The 18,053-nt window shown below is 42.0% G+C and overlaps 1 long non-coding RNA gene across 1 annotated transcript; it reads left to right on the top strand.

Annotated features, from left to right (window-relative positions):
• Window positions 1-9,851: 9,851 nt before the first annotated feature.
• Window positions 9,852-16,949, top strand: LOC142464689 (uncharacterized). Its single transcript, XR_012787696.1, has 2 exons — window positions 9,852-10,547; window positions 14,517-16,949. It is a non-coding gene; the product is annotated as an uncharacterized LOC142464689 (long non-coding RNA).
• Window positions 16,950-18,053: the final 1,104 nt, after the last annotated feature.

Here is an 18,053-nt window from a genome sequence, read left to right as displayed (position 1 = left end):
GTGGGTGGGTGGGTCAGTGTGTGGGGAGGTGTGGGTGGGTCAGTCAGTGTGTAGGGAGGTGTGGGTGGGTCAGTCAGTGTGTGGGGAGGTGTTGGTGGGTCAGTCAGTGTGTGTGTGTCCTGCTGCAGCCAGGGGCAGGGTGCAAAATTGTGCACCACTTCTCCCCCTCCCCTTCTGCGCCCCCCCCCCCCTTCACAAATCCTGCGCACCCCCCCCCTTCACAAATCCTGCGCACCCCCCCCCCGCCACAAATTCTGCGCACACCCTCTCCCCCCTCCCCCCGCAGGGTACATGCGCGCCGCCCGGGTAACCCTTTCTTCCAGGAGCCGGCGCCGAGCCCCTGCGCCGCGCGTGTGTTGCCCGCGAACGCGTGTGGGGGGAACGACGCCGCTGCCAGCCGCTTCTGCGCATGTGTGGCGTCCGTCAGCGGTGCCATCACAACTGCGCATGATTAACATCAAAATTAAAATCTTAAAGGTACAGGCACTGACTGGGAGAAAAGGATACTGGGAAAAAAGGGGGCTACACAGACAATAAAAAACCTGTGTGTGCTGTGCACGCGCATAGTAAGTGAAACTTCTTTGACTTTTGTCACAGAAATTGTATTTGTGTTGGTGATGTTTTAATTAAAAATCAAAATACAATTTCAGTGACAAAACGCAAATAAATTTGACTTAGAATGCGCGTGCTTGGCACACACCCCTGTATTAGCTATTTGCACTAAGTGTGAATTCCTTGTGTGTATGTGTGTCAGTGTGTGTGTATGTGTGTCAGTCAGTGTGTGTGTGTGTGTGTGTGTATGTCAGTCAGTGTGTGTGTGTGTGTATGTGTGTCAGTCAGTCAGTGTGTATGTGTATCTGTGTCATTCAGTGTGTATGTGTAAGTCAGTGTGTATGTGTAAGTCAGTGTGTGTGTGTGTGTGTGTCAGTCAGTGTGTGTGTGTATGTGTGTCAGTCAGTGTGTATGTGTATTTGTGTCAGTCAGTGTGTATGTGTAAGTCAGTGTGTGTGTCAGTCAGTGTGTGGGGGAGGTGTGGGTGGGTGGGTCAGTCAGTGTGCGGGGAGGTGTGGGTGGGTCAGCTAGTGTGCGGGGAGGTGTGGGTGTGTGGGGAGGTGTGGGTGTGTGGGGAGGTGTGGGTGGGTGGGTCAATCAGTGTGTGGGGAGGTGTGGGTGGGTCAGTCAGTGTGTGGGGAGGTGTGGGTGGGTCAGTCAGTGTGTGGGGGTCAGTCAGTGTGTGGGGAGGTGTGGGTGGGTCAGTCAGTGTGTGGGGAGGTGTGGGTGGGTCAGTCAGTGTGTGCGGAGGTGTGGGTGGGTCAGTCAGTGTGTGGGGAGGTGTGGGTGGGTCAGTCAGTGTGTGGGGAGGTGTGGGTGGGTCAGTCAGTGTGTGGGGAGGTGTGGGTGGGTCAGTCAGTGTGTGGGGAGGTGTGGGTGGGTGGGTCAGTGTGTGGGGAGGTGTGGGTGGGTGGGTCAGTGTGTGGGGAGGTGTGGGTGGGTGGGTCAGTGTGTGGGGAGGTGTGGGTGGGTCAGTCAGTGTGTGGGGAGGTGTGTGTGGGGAAGTGTGGGTGGGTCAGTCAGTGTGTGGGGAGGTGTGGGTGGGTCAGTCAGTGTGTGGGGAGGTGTGGGTGGGTCAGTCAGTGTGTGGGGAGGTGTGGGTGGGTCAGTCAGTGTGTGGGGAGGTGTGGGTGGGTCAGTCAGTGTGTGGGGAGGTGTGGGTGGGTGGGTCAGTGTGTGGGGAGGTGTGGGTGGGTGGGTCAGTGTGTGGGGAGGTGTGGGTGGGTGGGTCAGTGTGTGGGGAGGTGTGGGTGGGTGGGTCAGTGTGTGGGGAGGTGTGGGTGTGTGGGTCAGTGTGTGGGGAGGTGTGGGTGGGGAGGTGTGGGTGGGTCAGTCAGTGTGTGGGGAGGTGTGGGTGGGTCAGTCAGTGTGTGGAGAGGTGTGTGTGGGGAGGTGTGGGTGGGTCAGTCAGTGTGTGGGGAGGTGTGGGTGGGTCAGTCAGTGTGTAGGGATGTGTGGGTGGGTCAGTCAGTGTGTGGGGAGGTGTGGGTGGGTCAGTCAGTGTGTGGGGAGGTGTGGGTGGGTCAGTCAGTGTGTGGGGAGGTGTTGGTGGGTCAGTCAGTGTGTGTGTGTCCTGCTGCAGCCAGGGGCAGGGTGTAAAATTGCGCACCACTTCTCCCCCTCCCCTTCTGCGCCCCCCCCTTCACAAATCCTGCGCACCCCCCCCCTTCACAAATCCTGCGCACCCCCCCCCGCCACAAATTCTGCGCACACCCTCTCCCCCCCTCCCCCGCAGGGTACATGCACGCCGCCCGGGTCACCCTTTCTTCCATGAGCCGGCGCCGAGCCCCTGCGCCGCGCGTGTGTTGCCCGCGAACGCATGTGGGGGGAACGACGCCACTGCCAGCCGCTTCTGCGCATGTGTGGCGTCCGTCAGCGGCGCCATCACAACTGCGCATGCGCGGCATGGCAGCGGCCATGGGGGGGTGCGGCGGCGATTAGGAGCGGCGCCGGCGCAACATGTGACAGGGGCGGTGTGAGCGGAGTGGCGTCCATTACGTGACGTCACTTCTGTTTCACATTTCGCTCCAAATCATCCAGTTTTATCCCATCAGAGGTGCCACTAAAGAAGTTTCACTTCAAAAAGACATTACATAACTAATGTTACTGACTATTGACTTAAAATAAATTCTTCCACAAACCATTAAAATCACTGAGAGATGTGCCCCATTGGAACTGCACAACCTTATTTTGACCCCTTATTTGGACCCCAAAATGGATTAATCAATCCATTAAAGAGCCGCTGTCCTCAATGACCAACTCACTTGCAATTTGTGAGGTGACTAAATTTAGGTGCTTACTGACGGCAAAAAATTCATTAATGACCCCCAAATATGGTAATCCAGATTTCACTCCAAGTTTAATCATCAGAGACTTTCTAATTTGGAAATAGAAGGGTTTTTTTTCGACTCAAGATCTGGAGGGTAGAAATAGCATAAAAACATTTGAACAAATGAAGTCTGAAAAAGACATTCCACATGCATACTGTAATTCTTTAAAACCTCCAGATCAGAGAATTTTATAATAAATTTTCGCCCCGTCCCCAATTGACACATTTTGAAAAACTCTGTATATTGAAAATAGAAACTAGGGGACTCATATCTTGGCTATACGGAGAGGTGGTCTGTTCGGAGGTAGCATACTCAAGGAAACAGAACTATATGTAAAATTGGGAACAGGATCTGGAGGAAATTCTAGAGGAAGAGGAATGACAGAGATATTTACTGTCACAGATAAGAGCTCAATATGTACGACGTTAAGGGTGAACGCATATAAAGTATTAATGAGGTTGTACCTCACCCCGCTGAAATCATATAAATTTATACCAGGTTACTCCCCATTGTGTCCAAAGCAATGTGGAGGTGAGGTAGATCTCTTACATATGCTGAGGTCCTGCCCTCGGGTACTACCCATATGGGAGCAAATTAAAAATTGGCTACAGAGAATTTTAGGCCTCAAAATCCCTTTAGACCCCTGGCTGTTCCAACTGAACAGGCTGGTCAAGGGGTTTTCAAGAAGACAAAGTAAATTAGTAGCGCATTTCGCAACAGCGATGAGGTATGCAATTGCAGCACTACGGAAACAGACAGAAATCCCAACTATTCCTTCAATCAGAAATCGAATTTGGTTTGTATTCCAGATGGAAAAATTAACAGGTTTGGTTAATGACAATGGCGCTAAATTTCTAAAAGTCTGGATTATTTGGCTAGCACAAACAGACATCCCAGGAGTGGATGGTACTACAATCCTGCTGTGATAGTTTCCAAAACACGTTGTCTGCTGACTCTAAGGGGACAGGTAATAGACAGAAGAGGCCTAGGGCAGAATGCAAGATAGAGAACAGAGGTGCTGGCCACACAGGAATTTTAGCATAGAGGCTTAGAAGAGGAGAATCTCAGAAGAATCTCAGATCAGAAGGATGAGTGGAAGACGGACGGACACCCCCAACCCCTCCAATCCCTTCCCCTCCCCCTCCAGATTTAGGTTCAAATTGTCTTTTTCTTACAAGTGTGTATATGTGTATAACATTTGTGATTCATATGAATACGAAGTTATGTCTGAAAACTTCAATAAAATTTGTGTTATAAAAAAAATCACTGAGAGAGAGTTTAGTGACTATTTTCAACAGGGGAGTATGTATCCCTCTAAAAAAAAGAATTCTTCTGAGGCACATGCGTGATGGCGAGGGGAATGGCCGTTTGATGCAAAATCTCCTCCCTACCAACCCCGGCAATAATAAACAAAAACTTGAGAGAAAAGATCATACCTAGAGCACCGTGATAACAGAAATCCTAGCGTGATCATATAAATAGTCTCACGTAAGCTCTGACAAGCTGCTCCAGAGACTGGTGACATGAATGAACTGATATACCACTCTTGTGTAACCCTGTTATTGCTGATCTTTTCTTTGCTATATTGCTGACTTAATTCATAGTCATTGGGATTTCCCTTAGGCCTCGGACATGGTCAAAAAGACCGTGCTGAGGCGTGCTGAGCCGCGCTGAGGGGAAACATTATCCCTATCAGCGCGGCTTTAGATGTCGCTACCGCACGCTTCCGCAGGCGTGCGGAGGCGTGTGGAAAAGCAGGAGACAGGCAAGTTTAAATTTTGCCGCTCATGCAAGCGCAGGGCCGGTCACGTGACTGCCAGAAGCCAATGGCAATCCGTGACGTTGGCGCCGTGACGTGGCGCGCTAGCCCCGCCTCCCGATCCGCCTCCAGGCCCGCCTCCCGAAAGCCTCCCACCCGGCACACAAGCGCGCTTGCTGACGCCCATGCAGGGACAGAAAAATTCCTGCTTGAGCAAGAGAGCATGAGCATCAGCGCTGCCCAGCGCGGCTCCCTGCACCATCCCAGGCCTTAGGGTTATCAATGTTTAAAAGTAGCATTGCCTTATTTTTTTCTCTAGATTGGTTCTGTATGACTACAACAGTGTCACTTACCTGAGACTATTTATATGACCACATAAGGATTTCCCTGTTAGCATTTAACTGGTTTTGATTGACTACTGGCTGTAGCAGTGTAAGCTTATGTGAACACATGTAACATTTTTAATTTGTGTTCCTCTTTTTAAATTTCCCTGTTTATGTAAGAACAACTTCATGTTGTTCAGTTTTGTACATGATTTTAGTACATGAAGGGAAGTACAACAGGTTCCTTTTCTAAAGATCTGTGGGAACGGGCCTGAGGATGGGGCGCTCTGCCCTGAAACTTTGCCCCCCTTTCTCTTCATCACATTTACCCTGCCTTTGGCCGTTAGTCAGTTTATTCTCACTACCTTATTTCCCCTTGTGTTTCCTCTTGTTTTTCCCTTCCTCCATCCTACCTCCCTCCCATCACGCCACTTTTTGGCTTGTGTATACATAGATTTCCCCTAGGATAGGGATAGCATCCTTTCTATTGTATATCCTATATTGTGTATTTAATTTCTATACAATTTATATATTTTGGCATATTCCAGTGTTTTTCGTGTTATTCACATTGAGTGCTGGGGACTTTACATCTGAGGCGGTAACTATGAATGCTATAAAGCAACTGTTTGGTGTCTTGAAAACCTGGCAGCATTCAGAATTAAAATGTAACCAAAAAGATATTGGGTGCCTGGGCGACAGAACATATGAGCTGGAAAGAAAAGTTGATGTAACTATTAAAGTGGTGAACAAAAATTAAAAGAAAACTGCATACCTGAGATCCCAGCTAGCTGACATAACCGACCGACAAGAGGATTCTGAGAATATAGATTGAAGGAATAATTTCAGAATTAGAGGGATACCAGAGACAGTCACTGAGGTAGAGGACTTTATTGGAAGATGGCTGACGGCCACACTGCCAGATAAAACGGAGGTAGCCTTAGAATTGGATAGATGCCATGGAGAATTACGTTCCAAGCCACAGCCAGGTGACCTCCCAAGAGATGTAATTATCAGATTTCACCACTATAAAGTTAAAGAAGCACTTGTCCTCCAAACACAAAACTAATAAAGTCACTTTTGAAAATATTAAAATGCAGATCTTCCAGGATCTCTCACCAACAAAACTATCAAGAAGAAGAGAGTTGCAGCCAGTGATGAGAGAATTTTGGGAGAAAAATGAATAAAATATCGCTGGATTTTTTCCTTTGGTCTCCTTGTTATTAAAAATGGGTGCACTAATATCCAGAAGGAATTATCGAATAGAGACGATTTCCTCCGCAAAGTGGGCCTGAATCAGAATCTAAATCAAGATCCTACTCACCCATTGGCAGGAGAAGAGCCATCATGGGAGAGGAAAGGATGATCTTCATGTGGCCAGCGGGAAATGGAGGCGGTCCAAAGTCAGTAAAGAGAAAGTGCCCCAATTGCACATTACAAGAGAATTTAAAGACATGGAGCGGAACTTCAGTTACAAAGTTTTACAAAGTTTTCAAAGTTAAAATCTATTCTCACTTACTCATGCCAGAAGCAGAGGATTTTTCTCCTCGCTGTCTGCATGTTGTCCCAATGAGGTGGTTGCACACTGGTACTCACCGCATTAAATATCACACAATGTAAAAGGTTTTAACAGTCTTTGCAAAAGACAACTGGATATTTCAGATAATAAATGAAAGACTGCAGATATCCTCCTGCTGCAAGAAACTCATTTCAGTAACACTAATGCCTCCAAATATTTTGACAAAAACTATAGACAGTGTTTTTTTTTCATACAGTATGCAAGAGTTAAAAAGAGAGGTGTAGCAATACTGATACATCATCAGGTTCCTTTCATTGTGGAGCATTCTAAAAAAAGATAAAGATGGTAGATTTCTAATTTTAATTGGCATGGACAGCTTCTTAATATAGCAAACATATAAGCTCCAAACAAGTCTAATCCTCAATTTTTTTCATATTACTTCAATATATTGGGCTCTACGATGAAGGGATACATGATTGTAGCAGGGGATTTTAACATGGTGATGAATCCAAAACTAGATAGATCTTTGGGATCTAAACAACCTAAAGAATTCCTGTCACTCGTTAAAGGATTACTGTAAGGGATAAACATTTGGCAGACATATAGAGATAATTCAACCCCAATGAAAGAGAGTGTACATTCTTTTCACACTCTCATCAGAGCTATAGCAGGATGGATTATTTTTTTATCTGAAGAAGATTGACCCCAAAGGTTTAGCAAAAATTCATGAGATCTCATCGTCAGATCACGTACTGATAGAGATAAGATGCTCCCAAATTATACTGTACAGGCAGGGAGCAAATTGGAGATGAAATGAATCACGTATAAAGGTCCCTGAGATTGTCCAACAATTAAGCTCAGAACTACTGTAAAATACTTCTTTAGCATCAATAAAGACAATGTGACATCCCATACAACACTTTGGGAAGCCCATAAGACCACACTGAGAAGTTTACTAATTGCCATTGCAGCAGGGAGAAAAAAGGAAAGGAACACAAAAATAACGGAATTACAATATAAATTGGCAGGACTCTCGACACTGCACAAAATGTTTGGTAAAAAAGAAACACTTAAGGAACTAGCCAGCATCAGTGTGGAACTGAATTTGCTTCTAACTTCCCAAGAAGAATACTCTATGAGTTGGTCAAAAAGGAAATTCTTTGAAAAATTGAACCAGCCAGATACACTTTTAGCAAATAAATTAAGAAATAAGCACACTTCTTATAATATACAAGCAATTGACTTAAATCTGGTAACAACTTCCAATCCCAAAATTATAGCATAGACATTCAGAAAGTACTATGAAAACCTTTATAATGGGGAGAAGGTTCCACATACAGTAATGTCAACACGAGACAGATGTTAAATAATTTCCTAGCAGACTCCAACCTGTCAAGGCTGAGTAGGTAGGAGAATGAGGAGCTAAGAAAGGATTTCACTTTGGAAGAACTATTACAAGTAATTAAAAACCTAAAACCATCAAAAGTACCAGGTCCAGATGGATTCTCTAATTTATACTATAAAAAATTCAGATGTGTTATCCCCATATCTACTACGTATATGTTTAACTCAGTCATGTCAGATGCAGCGTTCCAGGAACATATGTTTCAAGTGTCTATCTCTTAATACAGTACATGAACAGGGCAGGGATCCTACCAATTGAACAAGCTACAGACCAATATCTTTAATAAATACGGACATTCAAATCTAATCTAAATTGTTAACTAATAGAATTGGGCTGTTCCTGATCTGGTATGGTTTATAAAAGGAAGTCAAGATGAATAATAGATCTAATCAAGCTAAAAAAAAAAAGAATATACCCACCATGGTATTGAGTCTTGATGCAGAAAAAGCATTTGCCAGGATCAATTGGCCCTATCTGAATGACAAGCTTGAGGCATTTGGGGTTTGACGTGAGAACGATGAGAGCCATTTTGTCCATATACTAATTCTAAAGCCAGAGTAATTAATCAAGGTTTTCCCTCAGACTATTTTGAGATTATGAGCGGTACGAGACAAGGATGCCCGCTTTCCCCACTTTTATTTGCCTTATGTATGGAATCCCTGGTGGCTCAGATTAGGAAGAACCTGATGATGTGATCCTGACGATCTCCAAACCTCTTACGTCCCAACCCAACTATTCAGTGTTCTTAGGACTTTTAATAAAATCTCAGGGTTTCAGATCAAACATACTAAATAAGAAGCACTAAATATAAATCTTCCAAAAGAAGTTGTAAAGTTGATAGATATTAACGTCAAGTTCAAATGGCAACGGACTTCTATCAAATATTTGGGAGTCTTACAAATAGTTACAAAACTCTTTATAAAACTCTTTACAAAACACTTTATCGTGCAAATGTCCCCAAACTAGTTCAAACTCTCAGTGAAGACATTAGAATTTGATCCATGTATAATATTTAATGGATTGGTAAAATACATTGCATTATAATGAACCTGCTCAACCGTATTTTGTACTTATTTTGTACTTATTCCAGACCCTACCGGTCCCAGTCATTTAAAAGCGATCCTCTCACTCCAGTCCTTGATCACTAGACTCATTTGGAACCATAAGTAACCAAGAATTCTTCTTAGACTCAAAGATTTAGGAAAGGATAATTTAGTAGCAAATCCGGGAAGAAAAAATTAGGCCCCATTCTGAATTCTTCAGATACCTTCAGCTTCAGTCCTTTTATAATAAACATATACCCTTTCCCCCACTAACGAATTTTGAAAAACTATGTATATTCGAGACAGATACGAGTGGGCTTACCTCACAAATGTACAAGGAATTTACTTGTTCAGGTGTACAGTTTATGCAGAAATTGCTGTATATGAACCAATGGGAGGCTGATTTAGGTGAAGTTCTGGAGTAAAAGGACTGTAATGAAATATTTGAGTCAGCCGCTAAGCGTTCAATTTGTACCACATAAATGGAGAACGCATATAAGTTATGATAAGGTGGTATTTCACCCCGGTTAAGTTTTCCAAATGTATCCCTGGATATTCTCCAATGTGTCCAAAAAACTGCGGAGAACAGGCAGATTTGTTGCATATGCTGTAGTCTTGTCCTCAAGTTGCATCCATCTGGAGGGAAATAAAGGATTGGCTACAGAGGATTTTGGGCCTATGGATCCTTGGTTATTCCTTCTAAATAGATCAGTGCAAGGTTTGTCCAGATCTGAAAGTAATATGGTTGCCCATTTTGCAACTGCAATGAGATGTGAGATTGAAGTACTATGGAAACAAAAAGATATCCCACAAATCTCCAAATTTCGTAATAGAATTTGGTTTGTTTGTCAAATGGAGAAACTACTGTAACAAGCCTCGTCAATTATATTGGCACTAAACTTCAGAAAGTTTGGCAGCTGTAAATGTGCATATAAGGGGGGACTCCATTTTGATTGCTGGATAACCATTTTTCTATAACTATTCTGTACTAACGTTTAAGTCTCAGGAACTAATCACATGCCATATGCAATTGTGCTGTGCAGGCAGGTCTGAGAAATGTGACTTGACCTGTCACCTAATTATCTTTAGATGAACTATGTTTGTTCAGACTTATTCAGACTTATTTTTGCCCTGTGGAAAACAGGAACTTGTCTTCAGCCGTACCGGGCATAAGTTACACAACAATGCATTTCACAATATACTGCCATTTCCTTAGCGGCCTCCTAAATCGGTATTGAGCCCCTTTCTCAGACCATAAATTGTCTAACTGTCATTTTGCTGATATAGACAGACTGGGAAGTAAAAGGGGAAGTATGTTCTCATATCTGTGCTATTTTCTATGCTCAAGTTTGCTATATAAACTGGCTGTAACCCTTCAATAAATGAGAGAACAGTTTTGACAAAGCTTCAATGGTTGTCTGACTCAATTACTGTCTTCTCCCGAGCTCGTCCGCCATTTTGTTTTCCCAGATCATCAGCGCTATAAGAGTGGGTTAAATCCTCCGGAGGTTTGAAGTCATCTCGAGTCGGGCAGACGGTGTATTTTCACGCTAAGACGTTGGAGAATACAAGGGCACATTTTCATGGTGTCGGAAGTTGGGAAAGAAGCCACATTCGGGGTAAGCATACAAGATATATATTTTATCTGTATATTATCCGTCTGTGTCTCCTTGCCCAAAGAGCCCATAAGGTTTTAAGGTTTAGAAGTTTTTTAGAGTTACCGCTGCACCGGATGATTCAAGGTTAAGGAAAAACCATAGAGACACTTGAGTAAAGGACTCAAAGTGAAGTCAGGATTACATGAATCCTTGACAGAAGTATATACACAGGGTTATAGTCCCTGTTGAGAGATAGGAACAAGCGATATAGTTGGGTATCTGCTTGAAAAACTCTTACAGTGTCTGTGGGAAAAGTGTATTTTTTTTTAAGGGGGGAGGAGGATTGTACGGGATTTTTAAGGGATTTTTTCTTTTTTCTGTATTATTGTGCATGGGCATGTCGTTATATATATAAAATAAGATATATAAGACATATAAAGTGCTAAGTATATATAAGTGCATAAGTATATAAGTGCTGAGTCTATCTGTGCGTAAACATATACAAGATAAGTATATCAGTGCGTAGGATATATAAGTGCTGAGTATATAAGTGCTAAGTATATAAGTGCTAAGTATATAAGTGCATGATATTACGCTGTGTTGCTCATATATTTTTACAGTGCAGTGCTTGCTTGATTTTGGTTATTTTAATCAAGTGTGTATTGTATTGTCTAAATGATGGGAAGGTAGTTTTGCCGCATTTCATATGATAATGATAAAAGGATTATGTTTGGGTGGAGATCCTGAATGGCTATGGTTTCAGCCTGTTCCCGAGTGGGACATGCATTATATGGCATTATGTGGCCGCATTTGGGTAAAAGTTGCACCTCACATTGATGAGGCAAAACAAAATAATAACCCAAAATTTGAGGAGCCAATTTGGCCACCCCCGCCTGATAATCTCACTACAATGTATTCCCAAGCCCCTAATGCACCCCCACAGGAGTTTCTACCTCCTGATGTGTTACCCCCACCGCCACCGCCTTGTGTGATGTTACAAGTACCCCCATATAGTCCTATCACACCTGTGCCACTATTTTCCAAGTTTTGATCCTAACATGTTGGCAGCGTTATCACACTATGCTGCAAGTCATCACCCCAAACCTCCTGCATCCGTACGCAGGGAGGAGAGTAATGGCATTTGCACACAGCCCTCTCTACCCACCTATGTGGAGTTGAGAGACGATGCAGAATCAGAGGTGGCACACCTATCTGAATCTGAGCATCATAAGTCGTCCTGTAAAGAAAGCCCAAACAGAAAGCTTCCCAATGCCGTAAGCTCCACAAAAGTTTCATCTCTCGTTTCACCCCCTGTCTCCAGGGAGAGTGAATGGGAAGACGATACTTCAGATTCGTCTCATTCCGATATACCATCACCCCGTAACCAATTGCCTTTAAGAAAACTTAAAGAAACCACTGCTTCAGCAGGTTCTGTGACGTCTGAGTCATCTGCAGGAGCCAGCAATCATAGAGTTAAGGATTTTTGTGCTTCTGTAAGGGAACTAGCTGAGGAATTTAAAGAGGTATTGACTGATTCATGTGCTGTAACATTAACTCCCGCACATAGTAATGCCAAACCTGTCCTAGTTACACCGCAATCATCTGTTTTCATACCTAAAAATACTACTAGGAACGATTTTATTCGCACTGCTAAAAAAAACGCGAATATGAATCATTGTTAGCTGACACACAGGATTGTGCTGAGGCAGAGGTTGATTTGAGCATTGTTAAAACTGATAAGGAATATGCTGCAGCCTGTGTCAAAATTGCATCTTTTAAGTGCTGTCAACTGAATTTTTTTTATATATATATAACTCTCAAAATGCATATTTGCCCCCTGCCCCTATGGCATCGGGACAATTACCATTTCCATAGGTAGCCCCAATTTACCCCAGTGTCCCTGTTCTAAAAAAAAAAAAAAAAAAAAAAAAAAACCCTGATCCCTTAACCTTTCCTAGGTCACAGGCTCTGAGGCAGTCTCCGATAAAGAAGTTCTTATGGCTTCATGGGGAACCCGAAGCAATAGGCTCCCTAGACCACTCCCTATTGATATGCCTGCCAGGCAGATCGGTACGGATGGGGAAGAGACGGACTCTAGGCAGGAATTAACCCCTGTCAGGGACCGTTTATGGGACAGGGAAAAGTCACAGGATGAATCAGAATCAGACACTGACACTGTGGCACAGGCATATGCAGGTCTGTCAAACAACGCTAAAAAAAAAAAAAAAATGTGTTATAACTCCAAACTGCTGTATTTATATTTAACATAACGTAAGAAGAAAAAAAAAAAAAAAAAAGAGCAGAGAAGCTAAGAAAGCAAGGGAAAAGAAAGGACAGGAAGTGCTATGATTGTAAAGAGACAAGATATTTTTCCAGGAATTGCAAACCAGCCCCTAAGAAGGGAACCAGAGAATTTTTTTTAGTAGAATATTTTTGTCTAAATTCAGACGGGTCTTTCCCGCCGGTATTGAGATTCTCAAGTATTGTAAATCTTAGTGGAAAATATGTTTTGTGTGTAAATTCAAGGTAGGAAAATTAGTTTTTCCCCAGAATGTTTTATTAAATTTTATAAATATGGTAAAAAGGTTGATTGAGTAATCCCTGTGTGCTTGTATAATCTGAGTGAATCCTAACTATGTGAAAGTTTTATTTGCATTGAATAATATGAATGTCGGTTTATTGTATATATACAATTATTATCTAGGTACTTGCAAGTGTTTCTGAAATAAGAACATAATTAATTGCTCATGTTAAGTGTAAATTTTAAAGGTAAGAAACACCCGCACTATAACACAAACTAATCAATAATGGGAAAGGGAGAGTTTGACTGGTTATAGAGAAAAGGACAAAAAATGGGCAAATGTCAGAAAAAAAGGAAAAAAAAATTATAATTCAGCCCGGTCACTGGTATATTTTGAGGATTTATTCGTTCTGGCCAGACGATGATTTCTTAAAACCAGAAAGACATCCTTTTCCAACTTCTCTATTTCCATGTCGAGAGAGAGAGAGAGAGAGAGAGAATCAGAATAGCAGCCCAGACAATCTAAAATAATTAGCCCCCCTTCTCCAGTTGAAAAAAATGTGCGGAGATACATTTGAGACACGAAAATTAACCGAAGCTCTGTAGCTACAAATTAGGTTTAACTGTTTTATTAATATAGTTTGCGAGCAGGATCAAACAGTTTTTGCATTGCCTTGTCTTGGTAATTTTTGTTGTATTATTTTTGTTTCTTTTGTGTGTCACATTTTATTCTCTTATCAGGCCGTGTGAGGAGCTGCATTTTTAGATGTCCCAAATTATATTGTAATGTAATTAACAGTTTTTTTTTCTTATCTATTTTGTTCCAAGGTTTTGGCAGGATGCCCAGAAAGCTATTTCAAGCTTGTTCCAATCCGAGAAAAAAAAAAAAAAAGTTTTTAAATCTGTGTCTATAATTTCTTATATTACAGGATGTTTCTGTCAGAAGACAATAGTTGCTTATATTTATATTCAGTAGTGTTTTCAGTGTTTTTAATGCAAATTTTATACCCAAAGGATTCAAGTTAGTTTAACTACAGATCAAACAACAATAGTTAGTTATGTTTTGAATGCTGTTATCCTTTCTGTAATATTGTTCATATATAAAATTATGTGAACAAAGGAGGGGTATTATTGCTGTTTATCATATAGCTGTCTATGCCCAGAAGTTAGATGGGTTAGTGCCCGGGATGAACGAAATCTGAAATTATTATTATTATTTTTAAGAATAATGCTGAGTGCCTTTTAAGGTTGGCAGTGTGCTCGGCACTTTTCAAAGAAATTATATTACAAGTAATTAGTTTGGAGTTCTATACAGAATTATTTTAGCCATTTTTTTCTTTTGGTTTGGCAATAGCTGAGGCACCAATTTGAATGAATTTATATTGTAGCAAAGTCAAGACCACAGTGACTGTGTAGTAAAACAATTAGTAAGTATTGTATGCAACTGATATATTTTTGAGTCTCTCTAGGCACATGTCAAAGTTGAAAGTGCACCTACGAGAGATGGGTAAATGGTCAAGCATTTCCTACGCAAGAACGTTCTTCATCCCAGATGAAAAGGCGCTACTACTACTATTAAAAGTACTACTCATCACCACTACAGCAAATAAAGTGGCAGAGGTCTCTTTTTGGATCCACGTTACGCATATGAAACTTATCCCAGCACCACCCACAGTTGCTTCAATCTACACCGTATCCAAAGTGGAAAAGCCTAGAGACACAGCCAAAATTCCAGGCCTCAACATATGAACTTTGAACTTTTTAATAATCTTTTTTCTTTACAGGTTTTGTTATTTTAATTATAAATGTATAGTCTATTAGGTTTGTGTAAATAGTGTGCACACAAAGACGATAGGGTAGGAACAGGTATATTTTGTTTAGTAATTGTTATTTTGTTTTTATTGATTTGTGTATAGCATATATGCACACCTTTTGTCACACAATGGAATCCTAGTAAACAAAGCCCATATTTTATGTATAATTAACCCAATATACTATCTATATTCAATAGGTTGCACCCAAGGGAAAATAAGTGTTATATTTAACCCCTTGAGAAAAAGACAATATGATATAAGACATTTGTAGAACCATCTATAAGAAATTGGTTATGAAGGGTGTAGAAATAAGAGTTTGCCCTAGGGAAGTTATTGACTCTGTGATAGGAGGACAGATAGAACATTACCCTGCAACTAGAATAGTTTATGTTATTTGGGGAAAATAGTCCAGTGTTTAAAGGTAGAGATGACGGATGGGATTTGTTGGGACTTGGTGGTTGGATTAGTTCTCTGGAAGCGAAGCTATTGGATGCTTTTGTGTGTGTGTCTGTCCTACTCATCACTCTCTATGTATGTGTCATATGCAGTAAACTTTGATCCAGAAGTGCGTTGCACCCCCACCGACGCTATGCCTCTTTTCGGTGATGTCAGCAGTCCCCCAGAAGAAGAGACCGAGAAGAAATCAACTGTGCCGATATAATGGCCGAAAAAGAATGACAAGGCACAATTGGACAATCTCCTGGTCCAGCAGGACTATGCAATGGTTAACTGTTCTTTAAATAGACTGTCTCTAAAGAATAAGAGGGGACTAAGAAGATTGGATATGAGGCTATGAGGAAAGTGGGAGGTCACCCAGAGGCGTGTGTCAGCCACAAGGAAAGGATCATAAGTCAGCCATTTTTTACCATAGCAGCCATTTTGCTGTTTTGCCATTCTGAATAAATGCAGTATGAAAGATGCGTGCAAGATGGATATTTGTGCAATCGCTCCCGGTAGAAATTAGCCCCCACCAATTTTCACAAATTTTAGCCGCCATAATGTGCTAGTAGTTACAGAAGAGCAGTGTGAATAGTAATTTAGAAATTGGTAATAGGTTTTGTAGTAATAGTCAACTTGGTAAACAGAAAAGATATCATACCAGCCACACCGATATATATCTCTCTACAAACAAGAACTCCTGTGGCCATATATATATATATATATTTTTATTTTCTTCGGACCCCCAAAACCTGCACCACTATTTCAGTACGACAAAGTATATCAACAATATCAAAAACAATATAGTAGTTGTTAGGTTATGGACCCACGACAAAATGAGGGAAAGAGAATTGTTATGGGACTGATATTTATCGTTTGCATATTTGTAGTATTAGTTGTTATTATTTCATGTTACAAATTTATGTGTTTATCTTTATGTAAAATGATTATGCCTTTTGGTAAGTCAGTTGATCACACAAATGCATCACTGAACGTTAATGCCCCCATTCACAATTTCCCAAATATGATACATAACTCTGGACCTACTGCCACTAGAGTCCAGATACCTTTGATGGATTATGATAACATTCAAATCCAATACGAGACCCCCATATCCTAGAGGTTAATTGTCATTTTGTGATGACAAAAGGGGGGATTGTAAATGTGCATATAAGGGGGGACTCCATTTTGATTGCTGGATAACCATTTTTCTATAACTATTCTGTACTAACGTTTAAGTCTCAGGAACTAATCACATGCCATATGCAATTGTGCTGTGCAGGCAGGTCTGAGAAATGTGACTTGACCTGTCACCTAATTATCTTTAGATGAACTATGTTTGTTCAGACTTATTCAGACTTATTTTTGCCCTGTGGAAAACAGGAACTTGTCTTCAGCCGTACCGGGCATAAGTTACACAACAATGCATTTCACAATATACTGCCATTTCCTTAGCGGCCTCCTAAATCGGTATTGAGCCCCTTTCTCAGACCATAAATTGTCTAACTGTCATTTTGCTGATATAGACAGACTGGGAAGTAAAAGGGGAAGTATGTTCTCATATCTGTGCTATTTTCTATGCTCAAGTTTGCTATATAAACTGGCTGTAACCCTTCAATAAATGAGAGAACAGTTTTGACAAAGCTTCAATGGTTGTCTGACTCAATTACTGTCTTCTCCCGAGCTCGTCCGCCATTTTGTTTTCCCAGATCATCAGCGCTATAAGAGTGGGTTAAATCCTCCGGAGGTTTGAAGTCATCTCGAGTCGGGCAGACGGTGTATTTTCACGCTAAGACGTTGGAGAATACAAGGGCACATTTTCAGCAGCCATGGTTAGCTCAATGAGACATACCGGAGGTTAGTCGGGCCACAATTCTGCTATGATGGTTATAGATGCGTTCTCCTTTGAAGTGACAGTTTAGGCTTGCTACTAGATGGCTTTATCTGAAGTTTTTATTAGAAGAGAGGAGCCGTGACCATTTGTGGGCAATAGAAGTTGGACTAATAAAACACAAGAAAGTAACCAGGCCCCTTTCCTCCCTCCCCTTTCCCAGATGTGTCTTCCCTGATATTATTTTACCTCAGAAAATGTGATGTAAAGATATCTGCATGTATTTTTTCGATTTTCAATAACATTTAAGTTACAAATCTACCTTCTGATTTGTTCCGCCAAAATTTTGTGAAATCCACCATTGGAATGGATCATTAATACGGTTGGAGATTTTGAAAAAAATCAATTTCGCAAAAAGTGAGAGGGGTAGACAGAGCAGGAGAGGGAGAGAGAGTCAGTCCTTTTTATTAAAGTCTGAATTGCTACAGATGTAACATTTGGTTCTGGCCCTACCTCTGTGAGGATTTGGCTTCGGCCCCGCCCCCGTAGCACACCCCATGACGAGACCCATGACGCACGTCGCACTACCAAGCTGGGGAACACCGCATGCACAGCGCTCGGGCTCAGCCCCTGTGAAATCACAGGTGATGCGCATCGCACACAAGCTACGTGCAGGCACTGCATGGCTCTGAAAAGTCTGTCTCTCTAATTATTCCTCACCTGCTCTTCTCCCCACCCCTGCCTATCAGTGGACTGAATATGTCTGAATGGGCAGTTCTCATTCATTACTCTTTAGCCTTGTACTAACCAGCTATTGGCTACCTGTTCCTTAATTCCTCAGCCAACACTGCTGCAAGTTGGCTGAGCATAAACTTCTGTTTATGTAACGAAGTGCTTGCCCCAAGCACACTTCTGCCTTGCTG

Source organism: Ascaphus truei, chromosome 1 (genome assembly GCF_040206685.1).
Source record: "Ascaphus truei isolate aAscTru1 chromosome 1, aAscTru1.hap1, whole genome shotgun sequence".
Taxonomy (NCBI): Eukaryota; Metazoa; Chordata; class Amphibia; order Anura; family Ascaphidae; genus Ascaphus; species Ascaphus truei.
This window is presented reverse-complemented; position numbering and strand designations above follow the sequence as displayed.